Genomic DNA, 17,886 nt, shown 5'->3' on the forward strand with positions numbered 1-17,886 from the left:
TTAGCTAACTGTGGAACTGAATAGAATTTAAAATTCTCTTAAGAAAACTCAAGGACTGTGAGGATACACCAAAGAATGCCCTGTTAGACGGTCAGACAGCCCTGTTAGAGGAACATTGTTAGAGGCTTTTGTCAAGACAAACCAGGACATCTCCATGACTTGGGAAAATAAGGGAACAAAGTAGAAATGTCCCACTCTGCACACCAGTGAAAATGGGCAGTGTGGAACACAGATTAGGAGGAGGACAGATAGAAATCTGTATAGTTTCCTATTGCTGCCGTAGCAAATTATCACAAAGTTAGTGGCTTATAGCAACCCAGATGTATTATCTTACAGCTCTGGGGGTCAGAAATATAAAATGTACCACCAGGCCTGTGTTCATTTTGAAGTCTCTGAAGAAGAATCCTTTTCTTTCCCCTTCCTGGATTCTAGAATTTACCTGCATTCCTTGGTCTGTGGCCTTCTCCTCCATCAGTATCTTCTCTCTGACGCTTGCCTCTACCCTTATCTTTTCTCCACCTCTGCTCCCTCCCTCTATAAGGACCCCTGTGATTACATTGGCTCTACTATGACAATCCAGGATAATCTCCCATCTCAAGAGCCTTAACTTAATCACAGCTGCAAAGTCCCTTTGCCATGTAAGGCAATATATTTGCAGGTTCTGGGGATTAGGGTGTGGACATCTTTGGAGGGCCATTATTCAGTTTACCATGGGATCTATAATGAAGTTTCTGTTTTTGTATTTTGTCTCTGGCTGAAAGGACACAGCTTTGATCCCACCAGAGAACTGAGTTGGGAATGGTCCTAATAAATATAGTCATCTTTAATCAATTTAGTTCTGAAATTGTTACTGGGGAATTCAATGGGTAGAAGGTGTGGTTCCAGTGAGGATGGGATAAGACAGGTCCCTGTTGTCAAACCGCTTGCAGGGAATAAAAGAGATAGATGTATCACAACAAGATTCTAAGAAGTACAGGCTGAAATTTTAGTTTGATTTGTTCACTGCTGCATCTGCAATGCCTAGAACAGAGTAAGCACCATGCAGGTACTCAATGAGTATTTGTTAATGAATGAAATCAGCACCAAAAACAGTTTTATGGAAACACAGAAGATTGGTTTGGGAGAAGTAAGGAAAGACCTAATGAAGGATACTCTTAGAACCACTGGGAGTGTCTGTCCAGCTCTCAAGATTTCACCTCTGGGGTTAACTTCTGAGAGGGCAGGATGAAGACCTTAGCACAGTGTTACCTCACTTTAAGAAAATTCCAATTATGCTAATTTGAAACAGACTTAAAAGTCTCCCTTCAAGTACCAATTGTGAAATAATACAGATCCCCTTTCATGCCCAATTTTTGCTTTTTTTTTTTGCTCTTCAAGAATTGAGTAATTTCTATGCAGGCAGGCATAGAAATTAGACATCATTTACTATTTTGCCACGTGGTGTCGCTGCTGCCACTGGTAAACAAAACACCCACCTTTGGTACATTTTCTGTGAACACACAGTGATCCTGGTGCTCTTGCCACATTTGTCACAATTCAGACTCTAATTTCCTGTTGTTGTCAACCAAGCTTTCCTTGAGCAATTACGCTTGTCCTGGTGCTGAAAAACGTGCTAAAAAAAGAGAGAGGAAGTTAAATGTAATTTTTAAAAATCATGGCATACTGTGTTGTTCATTTACTAGAAAACAGTATGCAAAATATCAGGTCTAACAAAAATATGAGAAATAACTTTAGAGATCTCTCTACAGTCAGGCTTGCTCTGTTTCAGGAGGTCAGGGATGCCACTGAATCCCAGCACCTTGCACAATGCCTAACACAGAGTAGACAAAAAATAAGTATTTGTTGAATAAAAAATGAACATGGAAAAAGATGACTGCCCTATAACTCCCAACCATATTACCTCACCTTTACCCCTACACAGAGACTAACAATAAGTTTCTGAAATCGAATTCCAAATTCTTAGGATAAGGTTCTGAATAGTCCAGCTGTGGCTGACCACTCATTTTTGGTCTCATCAGTTGTGCTCAAAGAAAGTCCAAATGACCCTCAGAAGCTCACTGTGGAATAAGTGAAGATTTCAACGGTGGGGCAAAACTGTCGATTGTATGAATAATAGATTTCAGATACATATACTTTTCAAATGTTTGGAGATGCTGCTGTGATATGCCATTATAATTTCCCATTGTGATAAATATATGTAACTTAAAATGTACCATTTTAGCAATTTTAAGTGTACAGTTCAGTGGCTTTAAATACATTCACATTGTTGTGCAACTGTGTCTGGAATTGGTGGGTTCTTGGTCTCACTTACTTCAAGAATGAAGCTGTGGACCCTCACGGTTAGTGTCAGAGTTCTTAAACATAGTGTGTCTGAGGTTTCTTCCTTCTGGTAGGTTGGTAGTCTCACTGGCTTCAGGCGTGAAACTGCAGACCTTCACGGTTAGTGTTACAGTTCATAAAGGTGGTGTGTCCAGAGTTGTTCGTCCATCCCTGTGCATTCGTGGTCTCCACGGGGAGTGTTGCAGCTCATGAAGGCAACGTGGACCCAAAGAGTGAGCAGCAGCAAGATTTATTGCGAAGAGCAAAAGAACAAAGGCTCCACACCATGGAAGGCGACCCAAGTGGGTTGCTACTGCTGGCTCCAACAGCCTGGTTTTATTCCCTTATCTGACCCCACCCACATCCTGCTGATTGGCCCATTTTACAGAGAGCTGATTGGTCCGTTTTGACAGGGTGCTGACTGGTGTGTTTATAAACTGAGGGAGACATGAAAGTTCTCCAAGTCCCCACCAGATTAGCTAGATACAGAGCAGTGATGGGTGCATTTACAAACCTTGAGCTAGACACAGAGTACTGATTGGTGCATTTACAATCCTTTAGCTAGACATAAAAGTTCTCCAAGTCCCCACCAGATTAGCTAGATACAGAGTGCTGATTGGTGCATCCACAAACCCTGAGCTAGATACAGAATGCTTATTGGTGCATATACAATACTCCAGCTAGACATAAAAGTTCTCCAAGTCCCCACCGGACTCAGGCGCCCAGCTAACTTCGCCTAGTGGATCCCTGCTGGGGCAGCAGGTGGAGTGGCCCAGAAATATTGATATGGAAGAGGGGCAGGGAAGTGCTGGGAAGGGAAGGGCAGGTTCCTGGTGAGGGCTCCATCCCCGGGACCTGTACTCACGGACCTAGGTGAGGACAGGCATTTTTGTTTTCGCGTCCAAATGTTCCATTTCCCACGACCACCTTGGCCCCACCATTCCCCCATCCTGTGCCTATAAAAACCCCCAAGACCCTAGCAGGAAGGCACATAGGCAGCTGGATGTCAAGAGAAGCTCATCAGCTGAGGAACACACAGGCGGCTGGACTTTGAGAGGAACGCACCGACAGGAAGCGGCATGCCACCAACTGGCAGAAGCAGAACGGCCTGGAGTTTGGCTGGGGCAACGGAAGGAGAGCCCAGGCCACAGAGCAGCCTGACTCCAGGGAATACCTTCCCACTCCATTCCCCTTATAACTTCCCCCTTCTGCTGAGAGCTGCCTCCACTGAATAAAACCTTGCACTCATTCTCCAAGCCCAGGCGTGATCCGATTATTCTGGTACACCAAGACAAGAACCCAGGATACAAAAAGTCCTCTGTCCTTGCAACAAGGTAGAGGGTCTAATGGAACTGGTTAACACAAGCCGTCTATAGGCGGCAAAACTAAAAAAGCACAGGGTAGCACATTGGGACTTCAGGAGCTGTAAACATTCACCTCTAGACACTCCCATGGGGTTAGAGCCCCACAACCTGCATGTCTGTATGCTGCCCTCGAGATCTGAGCAGCGGGACACTGAAGAAACGAGCCACTCCCCCGTCACACACCCTGCAAGGGGTACAAGGGAACTTTTCCCATTTCAGTATCTTCAGAGGAGAGGAATTAGTGTTGTGGTTCATTTGTTTTGTTTTGTTTTGATTTGATTTTTGAGTCAGAGTCTCGCTCTTTTGCCCAGGCTGGAGTGCAGTGGTGCGATCTTGGCTCACTGCAAGCTCAGCCTCCCGGGTTCACGCCATTCTCCTGCCTCAGTCTCCCCAGTAGCTGGGACTACAGGAGCCCACCACCACGCCCGTCTAATTTTTTGTATTTTTAGTAGATCTGCGGTTTCACCTTGTTAGCCAGGATGGTCTTGATCTCCTGACCTTGTGATCCGCCCGCCTTGGCCTCCCAAAGTGCTGGGATTACAGGCATGAATCACCGTGCCCGGTCGTGGTGTATCTTAAAATTATTTTTTGTTGGCCGGGCGCGGTGGCTCAAGCCTGTAATCCCAGCACTTTGGGAGGCCGAGACGGGCGGATCACGAGGTCAGGAGATCGAGACCATCCTGGCTAAACACGGTGAAACCCCGTCTCTACTAAAAATACAAAAACTAGCCTGGCGAGGTGGCGGGCGCCTGTAGTCCCAGCTACTCCGGAGGCTGAGGCAGGAGAATGGCGTAAACCCGGGAGGCGGAGCTTGCAGTGAGCTGAGATCCGGCCACTGCACTCCAGTCCGGGCGACAGAGCAAGACTCCGCCTCAAAAAAAAAAAAAAAAAATTATTTTTTGGGAAAAAGGAATGATGCCAATTAAAATTGTCCTCCTGGATTACTTAAGCCCAGGAGTCTGAGGCTGCAGTGAGCTATGATCACAGCACTGCACTCCAGCCTGGGCAACAGAGCAAGACCCTGTCTCGAAAAAAAAGAAAAAATACTCCTCCTGGAGAAGAGCAGACCTGAGGAAGCTATGGGAGCTGTTGACAAGGAACAAAGACTTTTTCCTTGTGACCACTTAGAGAAGAAAGCTTTGGAAAGAGACACAAAGCAACGGATTTTTTATTTCAACCCAATGTACAAAATAATTTTTTAAACTCTAAAGCTTTTTCCTTGTTTAACAAGGGAACAATCTACCTTAATGAAATGAGTATTTGTGTGTGAAAACACATAGACGCTGACTGATTGTAGAAAGGATTCCAGAATTTGGGGAAAAGCTACAGCATTTAAGCTAAGTGTGAGTTATAAGAATTCTTTTTACCCCCAACATTCTCTGTTTTTCTAATGACTGAAACATCAGTTTAAAAAAAAAAAAAGTCAAAAGTGGCCACAGTTGTAAAGTTTCAAAAGTAAGTAATTAATCAGTGTAAACTTCCTTTGCTATCTGTTTTAGTTCCTTTTCACACTGCTATAAATAACTTCCCTGACACTGGGTAATTTATAAAGGAAAGAGGTGTAATTGACTCATAGTTCCACATGGCCGGGGAGGCCTCAGGAAACTTACAGTCATGGCAGAAGGGGAAGCAGGCACAACTTACATGGCACCAGGTGAGAGATGAATGCTGCAAAGGGGGAATTTCCAAACACTTCTAAAATCATCAGCTCTTGTGAGAACTCCCACACCATCATGAGAACAGCATGGGGAAAACTTTCCCCATAATCCAGTCACCTCCCACCGGGTCCCTCCCTCAACACTTGGGCATTACAGTTGGAGATGAGATTTGGGTGGGGACACAAAGCCAAACCATATCACTATCTATTAGTGGCATATCCTCCAGATGAAGTTGGAATCTGATATGCTATCTATTGAATGCTGTTAAGAAAGCAAGCCACACAACTCTCAGGGGGGAAACATTATCTAAGAGTGTAGGGACAGGAGCCACAAGAGATCACCAGGCATACTTGGGCCTAAACTAAAGGGTCCCTCCTCTCATTTGTATATTGAACTAGGAAAATACCCTGATAAGTCCAGATCAAAATTATGCAGATATCAGAGCTTTGTTCCATTTCTGGTTAATAAGAATTAATTACTCCAATTTGTCCGGTTTACTGGACTTTGAATTTTAGTTTTTCTCCTGTGATTTCTCTTTTTCTTTTTCATTAAAACTTGTGGGAAAATGCTTCGAGAAGCTGTGGGTAAGTAGACAATTCTTATACTTCATAGTTGGAAAATAAATTGGTACAACCTCCTTTGAATGTCTATTTGGCCATAGCTATCAAAATGTGAAGTGCTCATACCCTTTAACCCAGCAATTCTACTTGTAGGAATTTACCTTCTAGATGCACTCTCACACAGGTAAAGAAGATGTGCAGCAAAAGACCAAAAATGCCCTTAATATCCATCAATATGGGACTTTTAAGGAGGTTTGGTATGGCATGCCCGAAGAATGCTCTGTGTAGAGGTGGGGCTGAAATGCCATGCCACTGTTAGAAGAATGAGGGAGCTCTTTCTGTACTGACTTAGAAATTGTTCCAAGATAAACTATCACATGACAAAAGCAAGTACAGAACCTTTTTTTTTTAAGGCATCTATAGATATATCTTACACAACTATGTGGCAGGCAGCTTCTAAGATGGCCCCCAGTGATCTCCTGCTCCTAGTATCCATGCCCGTATTTAATCCTCTCCCCTTGAGTATGGTTCAACCCAGGAATTTGCTTCTAACAAACAGAACACAGCAAATGTGATAGGATATCACTTCCGAAATTAGATTACCAAGAAACTTTGGCTTCTAGTCTTGCTTGCCTTTTCTGGCTCTTCTCTCTTATTCACTTGATGAAGCCAACTGTCATGTTGTGAGGTGTCCTATGGAGAGGACAGTGTAACAAGAAACTGAGGGAAGCCTCAGGCCAAAAGCCAGTGAAGAAATGAGGCCCTCGGCCCAACAACGTGTGAGGAACTAAATCCTGCCAAGAACCCCCTGAGTGAGCCTGACAGCAGATCCTCCCGAGCTGAGACATGAGCTGACTGCAGCACCAGTTGACAGCTTGACTACATCCTTGGGAAAGCCCCAGCACTGGGGGCCTAGCTAAGCTGCTGCATTCCTCACCCACAGAAAATGTGAGATAATAAATGTTTGTTGTTTTGAGCCACTAAGTTCTGGGTAATCTGCTACGTCGCGGTAGATAGCTAATATAACGTGTATTTGTTTATGCATATGCACAATATATTTCTTTAAAAACTGGCAACTGTGCTTGCCACTAGGGAAGGCATCTTTAGCTTCTGAGGGTCAGGGGTGGGAGGAAATTTACTTTTCACTCCCCATTCTTTCATCTATTTTAATATATTGTTTATTCCACAAACAGACAAATAGGTCAATACTTTTTTGTTTTTGCAAATAGAGAAAAATGATTATTTTATAAGATGAACAATTTTTTTGATATGCCATGGTTTCATATGAGGACAAAAGCCACACTGAAATAACCAATTAAGTTATCCACATAACTGCATCTAGACTTTGAAAAATTACATTTGATCTGTGTATTTGGCTCAGGAGAGGCGGATTGTAAATCATTTTCTTTAACCACTAGAGGGCACACTGCATTTGGTTGTCTTTCAAGTTCGTGTAACTGAAATTTATATTACAAAATAATGTCAAAGAGTAAGAGAAATATGCTTTTCTTCTTCTTCTTTTTTTTTTTTTTTTTTGCTGGAGTGCAATGGCGCGATGTCGGCTCACGGCAACCTCCGCCTCCCCCTGGCTCCCCCTGCCCTGGGTTCAAGTGATTCTCCTGCCTTCATCAGCCTCTCAAGTAGCTGGGATTACAGGCGTGAGCCACCATGCCCGGCCGAAATGTGCTTTTTAAATGTAAATATTTTAGAAAAAAACTTTCATGAACTTAATGATAAACATTTAAGTATGAAGAAAAAGACAAAGTAGAGGGAAAAATAATTCTTCAAACCTAAAAACTGGTAAATCCAGATACTGTAGTTGACAATCATGTAAATGAATACATTTTTTTTTTCAGTTACTAAGTGGAAAGAGAGTAATTCTGAGTCTCTAGGAAGCAAAAACAGTTGCAGCAACAGGAAGAGCTGTATCGTGAAGTGCAGGCAAAGACACCTTATGGAGCTGTGATAAGAGGAAATTCATACATAAAGAGAAGTTTTAAAACGTCTTATTTTATTCAGTTGGTAATACATTTATATCATAAAATTAAAAAGGTACAAAATAAGTATACAGTGAGAGATAGAGTCGGCCTTCTCCCTACAATGCATTTGCCCTTCTTCGAAGCTACCACTGTTCCTGAATACATCCTTCAAAAAAAATTGATACATTTGCAAATATATAAGTCGGCAAATATATTGAGTATTTTTGCCCCCACAGAAATGGCAGTGTGCTACATACATGGTTGTTACTTTCTTTTTCTGTTTCTAAACTTACCAATAATTTAGAGATCCTTCTACATCTGCACATAGAGACCTGTCTTATTATTGTTAGCAGCTGTCTGCTATTAAAATTATATTATTTTATAATTTGATTGAAATGATACCCATAATTTATTTAATCAGTCTCTATAAATTGACATTTAAGTTGACTCCAGTCTCTTACTTTTGTAAACACTACTGCAATGGATGCCCTTTTACATATATCATTTTGCACTGTGTATATCTGTAGGATAAATACTGGGATTGAGTCAGAGATATACACAATTAAAGTTGTCACAGACACTGCCAATTTGTCTTCCATAAAGGTTGTGCCAATCAAATTCCCAACCCCTTGTTTTCCCATACCTTGCCCCACATCGTTTGAACCTGATTTTTTTTTTTTCTTTTTTTAATCTTGGCCAATCTGCTAGGTGAAGAATGGTATGTCCTTATATTTGCTTTATGTTTCTCTTATTATAAGTTAAGCACCTTTTCATGTGTTTAAGAGAAGGGCTTGTCTTAATCAGGCCAAACTTTACTATAAAAAGGGTTAAAATGTTAAGGTGTTATCAGCCAAGTTAAGACCAGAGGGAGAAGTACATTTTAATGAGGGAAAAGAGATCCAGGGAAAGTCCTGAACTATCCTCATAACAAGGCCCTCTGCATCACTCCTCCACTCCTCTACCTGGCCAGGCCCGTACTACCACCTTCTGGGCTGGAACCCTAGTCCCTTGGCAGAGCCCATGACAGTTCTCCCCATCAAGCTGAGATAAGACCAAATACCACCTGGGACCAGAATGTATCAGTGTGAGGCCATCATTTCCAAAATGCCTTTTAACCTCATAATCCTCAGCCCTGCTTTGACCTGATGCCCCTCTCAACCTTTTCCCTGTACTTTTTTAAATCAACTCTGTCCAAAAAGAATATAACATGAGCCACATACATAATTTTAAGTTTTCTGGTAGCTATATTTTAAAAAGTAGAAACAGTCGTAATATAAATAAAATATATAGATACACTATATCTAAAACATTTCAACTTCTTTTTTTTTTTTTTTTTGAGACGGAGTCTCGCTCTGTCGCCCAGGCTGGAGTGCAGTGGCCGGATCTCAGCTCACTGCAAGCTCCGCCTCCCGGGTTTATGCCATTCTCCTGCCTCAGCCTCCCAGCAGCTGGGACTACAGGCGCCCACCACCTCGTCCGGCTAGTTTTTTGTATTTTTTAGTAGAGATGGGGTTTCACCGTGTTAGCCAGGATGGTCTCGATCTCCTGACCTCGTGATCCGCCCGTCTCGGCCTCCCAAAGTGCTGGGATTACAGGCTTGAGCCACTGCGCCCGGCCTAAACATTTCAACTTCTAATCAGTATTAAAAATTATTGAGATATTTTACACTCTTTTTATACCAAGTCTTTGTAATCCACTGTATATTTATTTATACTCACAGCACATCTCAGTTCAGAGTAACCACATTTCAAGGGCTCAACGGCAGCATGTGGCTAGACCTGCACTGTCTAACTGAACTTTCTGCAATAATGGAAACGTCAGATCCTTGTCTCCACATATATTCAGTCTGTCCCAGGAGCACTTCTGCCTCATATATTCAGTCTGTCCCAGGAGCACTTTTCCTCATGTTATGTCAATAGGATCCTGGCACTCTCCTAGGATCCAAAGGTCACTCTGCAAGCTTTGGGCATTTCTAGTGGAGACCACTTATTCTTCCACACCCCTTATTACCAGTCCCAGTTCCTCAGGCGCTTCAGTTTAGATCTGAGACTATGAGAAACATAATTAAACATGTAGCTATTTAAATTAAATTTAATTAAAAATTAAGTTTTTCAGTTGCACTAGTAAAATTTAAATGCTTAATAGCTGTATGTAGCCAGTGGCCACTATATTGGACAGTCCAAGTCTGGACTATTTGTCTTGCACTATCAGATAAAAGTCCTCTCTCCTGCCATGCAGATCAGCTCTAGAACCTCCAGCCATCCCTTCCAGAAGTCATAGACCTGCCTCAGTTGATAAAGAATTCTAGAGGCTCCCCCTTATTATCTGTAGCCTTCAGAGCTGCCCCTCAGTGTCTTACCTCAGCTCCCAGCATCACACTGGGGCTTTTGAACATCTGTGTACATCTAGGTAACAGCCTAGCGGAACATTTCTTGTACGTCCTGAACTCCAACCTCACTTTCATTCCATTTCAGTCACCAACTCCCAGAATCTGGGAGTTGATCTGAACCTTGATCTGGTCATCACCAGACAATACCAACCCCAGAAAGCTTTTTTATTCCTTTTTTAAATAAGTGATTAACAAGTAGTGCATACTACATTCTTCTTCGGGGAAAAACAAATGAACCATGCAGCTAAAGGGAAAGTCCCTCTTGGCCATCCTACCCCCACCATTTCAGGTCCCCCTCTCAAGCCCTTCTTCTGAGCCCATCCCCCTTGTTTTTCTAGACATAGATTCAGCATGTACACACTGTTCTGCTACTTGCTTTTCTGAGCAGTATGTCTTGCAGACCTTTTCATGTTAGTATATGCAGATCCACCTCTCCCTCACTGTATGCATGGGGGGTAATACATTTATATGGTTAAAACCGGAAGAAGAATAAAAAGATGTGCAATGAAAAGTTTCCCTCCCCATTCCTGTTCCTTGTCTACACAGTTCTCATACTGGTTTCCTAGGTAACCATCATCATTTGTTTCTTATGACAAATAATTATTCTTCGTGCATTTCCATCAAATATGAATATAGGTTATTTTTCCCCATTCTGCACACAATTTATGCATATTTTATGGCACCGTTCTGCAGCTTGAAGTGCCTTTCCACATCTTTCAGAACATCTATTACAGCATCTTTGTCCTTTTTACAGAGGCATGGTATTCCCCTGATGGCTATACTATAATTTAACCAGACCCCTGTCAATGGAGTCTTGGTTTGTTTCCAATGTTTACTATTACAATCAGTGCTATAATAAAGAACCTTGTGCCTATGTTACTTTCCATGTATGTAAATACATCTGCAGCATAAAGTCCCCAAAGGGAAACTGCACCGTCAAAGGGTATTTGAATAGCTAATTTGGATAGATTTTGCCAAACTGCCTTCCACAGGAGCTGTGCCAATTTATACTCCATCGGTGCATATCTTGGTCTTTTTTGTTTGTTTTAGAGATGGAGTCTCGCTCTGTCACCCAGGCTGGAGTGTAGTAGTGCAATCATAGCTCACTGCAGTCTCAAAGCCCTGAGCTCAAGCCGTCCTCATCTCAGCATCCCCAGTAGCTAGGACTACAGGCGCATGCCACCACATTCAGCTAATTTTTAAGTTTTTTTGTAGGGATGCGTCTTGCTATGTTGCCCAGGCTGGTCTCAAACTTCTGGCCTCAAGTGATCTTCTTGCCTCAGCTTCCCAAAGTGCTGGGATTACAGATGTGAGCAACAGTGCCTGGACTATCTTGGTCTTTTTAACTGCTGCATAATATTCCCAGGTACAGAGAATACACCCCAAAATGTCTAGGGCCCTCTTACTGATACAAGATATAAGGTTGTTTTCAACTGTTTTATTACAAGCAATGCTACAATAAATTATCTTGTATGTGCTTCCTTGTGCATGTATTTCTCTTGAATAATTAAAGAAAATGAAGAGAGCAAAGGAAGCAGCTGGTGGAAAGGCTCTCAGGTAGAACAGAGCTCAGAGAGAGAAGCATGAGGGAGCCTTTGTGGCTAGAGCCAGGGAGTAGTGATGGGAAGGTCAGAGTCTTCAGGGCAGATGTGGGGGGAGGGGTTGGAATAGGGCATGGAGGCTATGGTAAAGTTTTGCAGTTTATTCTAAGGTCAAAATTATCTGATTTTCATGTTAGAAGACCACTGGCTGCTGCATGGAAGATGGTTTAAAGGGAAGGGGTGAAGGCAGGAGACCAGGCAATCTGAGAACAGGCACCAGCGGCCTGGCTGAGATGAAATGAATAAATCCTTAGCAGGTTGCACCAAATGGGAAGTAAATGTAACAGGAAGTGTCCTGCTCCCAACAGAGACCACTGAGAGGAGTCTGCGGAGTGAAATGATGGACACAAGAATCAACAAGACAGACGTAGCCTCTGCCCTCTTACTCTCTAAGAAGGGATACAGAGATTAAGCAAATAATTGCAGGTATAAACAACAGTCCACCTACAGTGTGACAGGGAATAGAGAATAGAGGCTTTGAAGTCAGATTGCTCTGCATTTCTGACTCTTCTCCCCAACTTGCAAGCTGTGTTCCTTTGGTCAAGTCAGTCTCTCTCTCTGTGTGTGTGTGTGTGTGTGTGTGTGTGTGTGTGTGTGTCCCTCTCTTTTTCTCCCTTCCCCCCAACCCAGCCCTCCTTCCTCTCCTCTCCCTCTCATCCGATTTTTTCATCTGTAAGGGTTAGTGAGAGGATTAAATGAGATCATTTTTGAAAAGCACCTAGCACTGGTAAAAAGGAGATAATTATATTGGGTGAATGAATGGAAAAAACCTTCCCCTTTATTTACCATCTGTCTTCATGTGCCCCTGTCGGCCATTCCAGGCAATCATTTTGATTCTAAATTCCTACTACCTCCTCCAACTACAGAATGTGGTTATCAGTGGAGTCAACGGGTTCATTAGCTCCTTGCATGTGGTTTTGCCAAAATCGTGAGTTACCAACTAATGTAAATTAATTGTTTACACTCCTTTGGGTTTATTCTTTTCCCAATGTTATTCTTTTTAAAAATAAACAAAATTATTTCTTTTCCCTTTTCCCCCCTTTTATTATCAGGAAATTTGAAATAGACTAGGAATAGTAGATGGAAGAATTCATTTATTTGATTAATGGATACCAAATGATTATGGTTAAGTTTTTTGTTTCAGACCACAGCTCCATGGGGACATTAATAAATGTGATTGCTTTTGCTAGAATATTCGTTAATCCTGTGGTTTAGTGTGCTGATAATGGGACATGCTGCTCCACTGACTTTTAATGAGCTTATTCCACTGGATAGCAGAAAAGCAACAAAAATAATTTTACAAACATATACATGTTTAGAGGAGATTTTAAAACTCTATCTCTTTATGCTTTCAGTATATTTAAATTTCACCAAAGTGTACGTAAATGTAACTAATTCTTCCTTTTCTTACAGGCTTTTTTCGATAGGTCTTTTTTAAATTTAAAATAAAAATCTGAGGAATAGTTGCTACGGACTGAATGATGTACCCCACAAAATTCCTATGATGAAGCTCTAATCCCCATGTGGCTGTATTTGAAAATAGAGCTTGTGAGGAAGTGATAAAGGTTAAATGAGGTCATATGCGTAGGGCTCTGACGCAGTAGAGCTGGTGCTCTTATAAGATGAGGAAAAGACCCCAGAGCTCCCTCTGTCTGCCATGTGAAAAGGCAGCTAGCTGTCTGCAAGCCAGGGAGAGAACCCTCCTTGGAAACCAACCCAACCAGACTTTGATCTGGGACTTCTAGGCCCTAGAACTGTGAGAAAATAAATACCAGTTGTTTAAGCCACCCAGTCTACGGTACTTTGTTATGGCAGCCCTAGCTGACAAGTCCTAAAACAATATGATTTAGTCTGAGCTATTGGGATGTTAAAAGACTTCATCTGGCTTGAATGCCTTAATTAAGATAACTTGTTTTTAGCAGTTATGGGGCTCTGCCTCCTTTGTGAGTATATAATTCAAAACTGGCAAAGTAGTATGATGACAAAAGACAGAGTGCCTGTTGATTCAGGTTTTATCCATAATTGTAAGTGAAACAACGTCATTTACAAAGTCATCAGGGCTTTCCACTCTAGGACAATAGGTTTCCTAGTGTCAAATCAAATGTTAACTCTCATATTTACCTCTGATATCTTCCTCTTCCCTCATACAAATCTATATAAATTAATGCATGCATATGTAGGGCTGTTTTTTCCCTGTTTCTTATTTAACAACATGAAATTAAAGCCTTCTGGCTCAAGAGAGTGAACCAAACATACACATTTGCCCCCTGTTGTTCCAGACACCATCACTGTGTAGATATTTCTGATATTTTTAAAAGTGGTAGGGGTGGATAAAATTACAACATCAAAGAGAACAGAAGAGAAAGCAACCAATGGACAGTACATTTCTGGAAGACAGATAAAACAAAGCAGAGAAAGCCAAAGCCCAGGATATACCCAGGAGGAGGATGCAGAGAAGGTTGACAGAGAACCCTTGCAACAGTGTTTTACAAGGACATCACATCTAAATGGCTTAGCATGGTGTAATTGCTCAATAAATGTTAACTGTTATGTCACTATTCTGGAACTGGTTTTTGTCACTCAAGGTCACCACAAATATACATGTAATTTATTATTTAGTAGAGTTATATAATATTCCATAACTTGTTCATCCATTTCCTTATTTAAGAACCCTTCAATACAAAAATTAGCCAGGCATGGTGGCACACACCTGTAATCCCAGCTACTCGGGAGGCTGAGGCAGGAGAATTGCTTGAACCCAGGAAGCCGAGGTTGCAGTGAGCTGAGATCATGCCATTGCACTCCAGCCTGGGCAACAAGAACGAAACTACATCTCAAAAAACAAAACCAAAAACCCTTCGGATTATTTTGTGGGTTTTTTTCCTGAGCATGTGGTCTACAAAAAAAAAGGTACAACAACAACAACAAAAATTGCAAGAAATTTCTTTATGCATCTACTCTTTAATTGTTGGAATTTTTTATTTCTGGATTTTCAAAAGTGGAACTGCTGGCTCAAAAGGAAGGTGCAAGTTTAATTTTATTGATTTATCTACTGATTTAACTTTCCCAAGGATTGTGGCAGGTCAAACTCTCACCAGCAACAGGAAAGCCTGTTTGTTAGTCCACTTGCTGTGGACTAAGTCTCCAGCAAACTGAGATTATATATCTACTCTCAAGCTACGAAGATAAAAAACTGAGATGTGAGCCCAAGCAATCTCACTCTGGACCTTACTCTTCTAAATATTCATACAAACAGCTAATTATGCCAACAGCATTTAACAAACATCCTTTTCCACTTAATTGAAACACAGACTTCATGATTGTCTTAGCCCATTTGTGTTGCTATAAAGGAATACCTGAGGCTTGGTAATCTATAAAGAAAAGAGATTTATTTGGCTCACAGTTCTGCAGGCTCTACAAGAAGCATGGCGTCAGCATCTACTTCTGGCAAGGGCTTCAGGAAGCTTTCACTCATGGTGGCAAGTGAAGGGGAGCCAATATGTGCAGATATCACACGGCGAGACAGAAAGCAAAAGAGAAGGAGTAGGGGCCAGCTTCTTTCTAACAATCATTTCTTACAAGAACTAACAGAGCAAGAACTCACTCATTACTGTGAAGACAGTACCAAAGCGTTCATAAGGGATCTGCCCCTGTGACCCAAAACATCTCCCAGTAGGCCTCGTCTCCAATATTGGGATCAAATATGGAAATGAATATCCAGACTACATCAATGATACAAGTTCTCAAATACAATCAGTCTGTCTCTGGATTCTATTGCAGTTGAGTTGCAATTATATTGTTTTGATTTTAGTAGCTTTATAGTAAGTGTTATTTTCTCTCCAGTAAGGCAGGAGCTCCCTCACTACTCTTCTAAATTTGTTCAATAAAACTTTGCATATTTTTATTCCATACAAACACTTAAATCATTTGTCCAGGTCCAAAGAAAATATATCTGCATGTCTTGACTTGGATTTCATTAAATGTGTTTGTTAATTTAAGAATTGATATGTATGCATTAAATCTCTCTATCCATGAATATGGTGTAATGTTCTATTTATTAGGTTCTTCAATAAGATATTAAAGTTTTCTTTTAATACAATTTTTGTACCTTTATCATTGAATTTGTTCTAAGTTATTTTATAATTCTGTCACTATTGTAAATGTGTTATTTCCCACCATATCTATTTAGACAATTGCTAATATAAAAGAATGCTAACAATTTGGGCATATTTATCTTGTATTCAGCAATTGGGCTGAAATCTCTAATTGTTCTCATTGCTTTTAGTGAAGTCTTTTACATTTTCCAGGTATAATGCAAAAAGTTTATCCTTTTTTCCAAAAATTACACCAGTTGTTAAATTTATGGAAAGGAAGTCTTATTACATTAGTTAAAGCGAAGAGAAGATATTGAATAATAGTGGTGAATGTGGATATTCCAGCTTTGTCCTTGATTTTAATGGCACTAGCTTTAATTTTTCACGCCGTCATATGATGTTGCTGATTGTAAACACAGTCTTTAACAGGTTTCGGTAGTTTTCTTCTGTTCTTATACTTAGAATTTTTATTTGAAAATCTACTTAATTTTGTTTTATTTTTCATCTATTGCCATAATGACATTATCAGTTGGCAATATTCTAGATGGTTTTGATATATTTCCTAATGTTACAGAACACTACAATTCTTTTTTTTTTTTTGAGATGGAGTCTCGCTCTGTCACCCAGGCTGGAGTGCAGTGGCCGGATCTCAGCTCACCGCAAGCTCCGCTTCCCGGGTTCATGCCATTCTCCTGCCTCAGCCTCCCGAGTAGCTGGGATTACAGGTGCCCGCCACCTCGCCTGGCTAGTTTTTTGTAGTTTTTAGTAAAGATGGGGTTTCACCGTGTTAGCCAGGATGGTCTCGATCTCCTGACCTCGTGATCTGCCCGTCTCGGCCTCCCAAAGTGCTGGGATTACAGGCTTGAGCCACCGCGCCCGGCCAGAACACTACAGTTCTTAATAAGCGCTACGTGATCATTCCTATGCTCCTTGAACCATTCCAGACCATGTAAAAAGACAGAAAGCTCTTTAGTTCACTGTATGATTTTGCCATGTTCTTAATATCAAAACCTACCACAAAATACATAACACAAAAATGGTAAAACAATCTTACTTATAAAGATCAAAGTAGGCCGGGTGCCATGGCTCATACCTTTAATCCCAGCACTTTGGGAGGCTGAAGTGGGAGGACTGCTTGAGCCCAGGAGTTCAAGACCAGCCTGAGCAACATAGCAAAACTCCACCTCTACTTTCTATAATTAAAATAAATTAAATTTTAAAAAGATAGAAGTAAACAATTTTGAATAAAATATTAGCAAACTAAATCCAGCAGTGTGTTAAAAAATGATATGAGAGTATAATTAGAAAACCAAGAGATTCAACCAAGAAAAAATGAAAGAATTTGAAAAAATGGCTTGATACATGATACATATCAAAAACTAACAGCTTCTCTACACACTAACAATAACCAGTTAGAAATGGAAATATATCCTATTCATACAACAGTTTCATATTTTAAGAGAATTTTTAGAAGAAAAATTATTTTGTTATGTGAAACATAATCTTGAAAATGGAAAGTTAACATGGGTGGAGCACTGCCTGCTGTCTAATGATTAATTCATGGAAGACCATTTGGAGATAGAGCCCTGGATGCATCACTGACTCATCAGGTCTCCATTCCTTCAGCTGGGACAAGTGCACCAGCTGAATTCAAAAAACAATCCTGTAATTTCCCAGAAAATATTGATTAAGTTTCATTTCAAAAGAGAATTCATGGGCTTAATTTTGTTCAAGTGGCTGATGTTCACTTTAACAGTCTGTTAAAAGTTGGGTTGTCAGGCCAAGCATGGTGGCTCACACCTGTAATCCCAGCACTTGGGGAGGCCAAGGCGGGTGGATCACGAGGTCAGGAGATCGAGACCATCCTGGCTAACATGGTGAAACCTCGACTCTACTAAAAATACAAAAACATCAGCCGGGCA

At 41.1% G+C, this 17,886-nt stretch overlaps 1 long non-coding RNA gene across 1 annotated transcript in view; it reads right to left on the bottom strand.

Moving 5' to 3' along the window:
- Positions 1–17,886, bottom strand: part of LOC105523286 — a 37,402-nt gene that overhangs the window by 5,756 nt on the left and 13,760 nt on the right. The window contains exon 3 of the long non-coding RNA XR_001003575.1: positions 1,476–1,612. This is a non-coding gene — a long non-coding RNA (uncharacterized LOC105523286). The remainder of the gene's footprint in view (positions 1–1,475; positions 1,613–17,886) is intronic.

This window comes from Colobus angolensis, unplaced genomic scaffold (genome assembly GCF_000951035.1).
Source record: "Colobus angolensis palliatus isolate OR3802 unplaced genomic scaffold, Cang.pa_1.0 Scaffold46, whole genome shotgun sequence".
NCBI lineage: Eukaryota > Metazoa > Chordata > Mammalia > Primates > Cercopithecidae > Colobus > Colobus angolensis.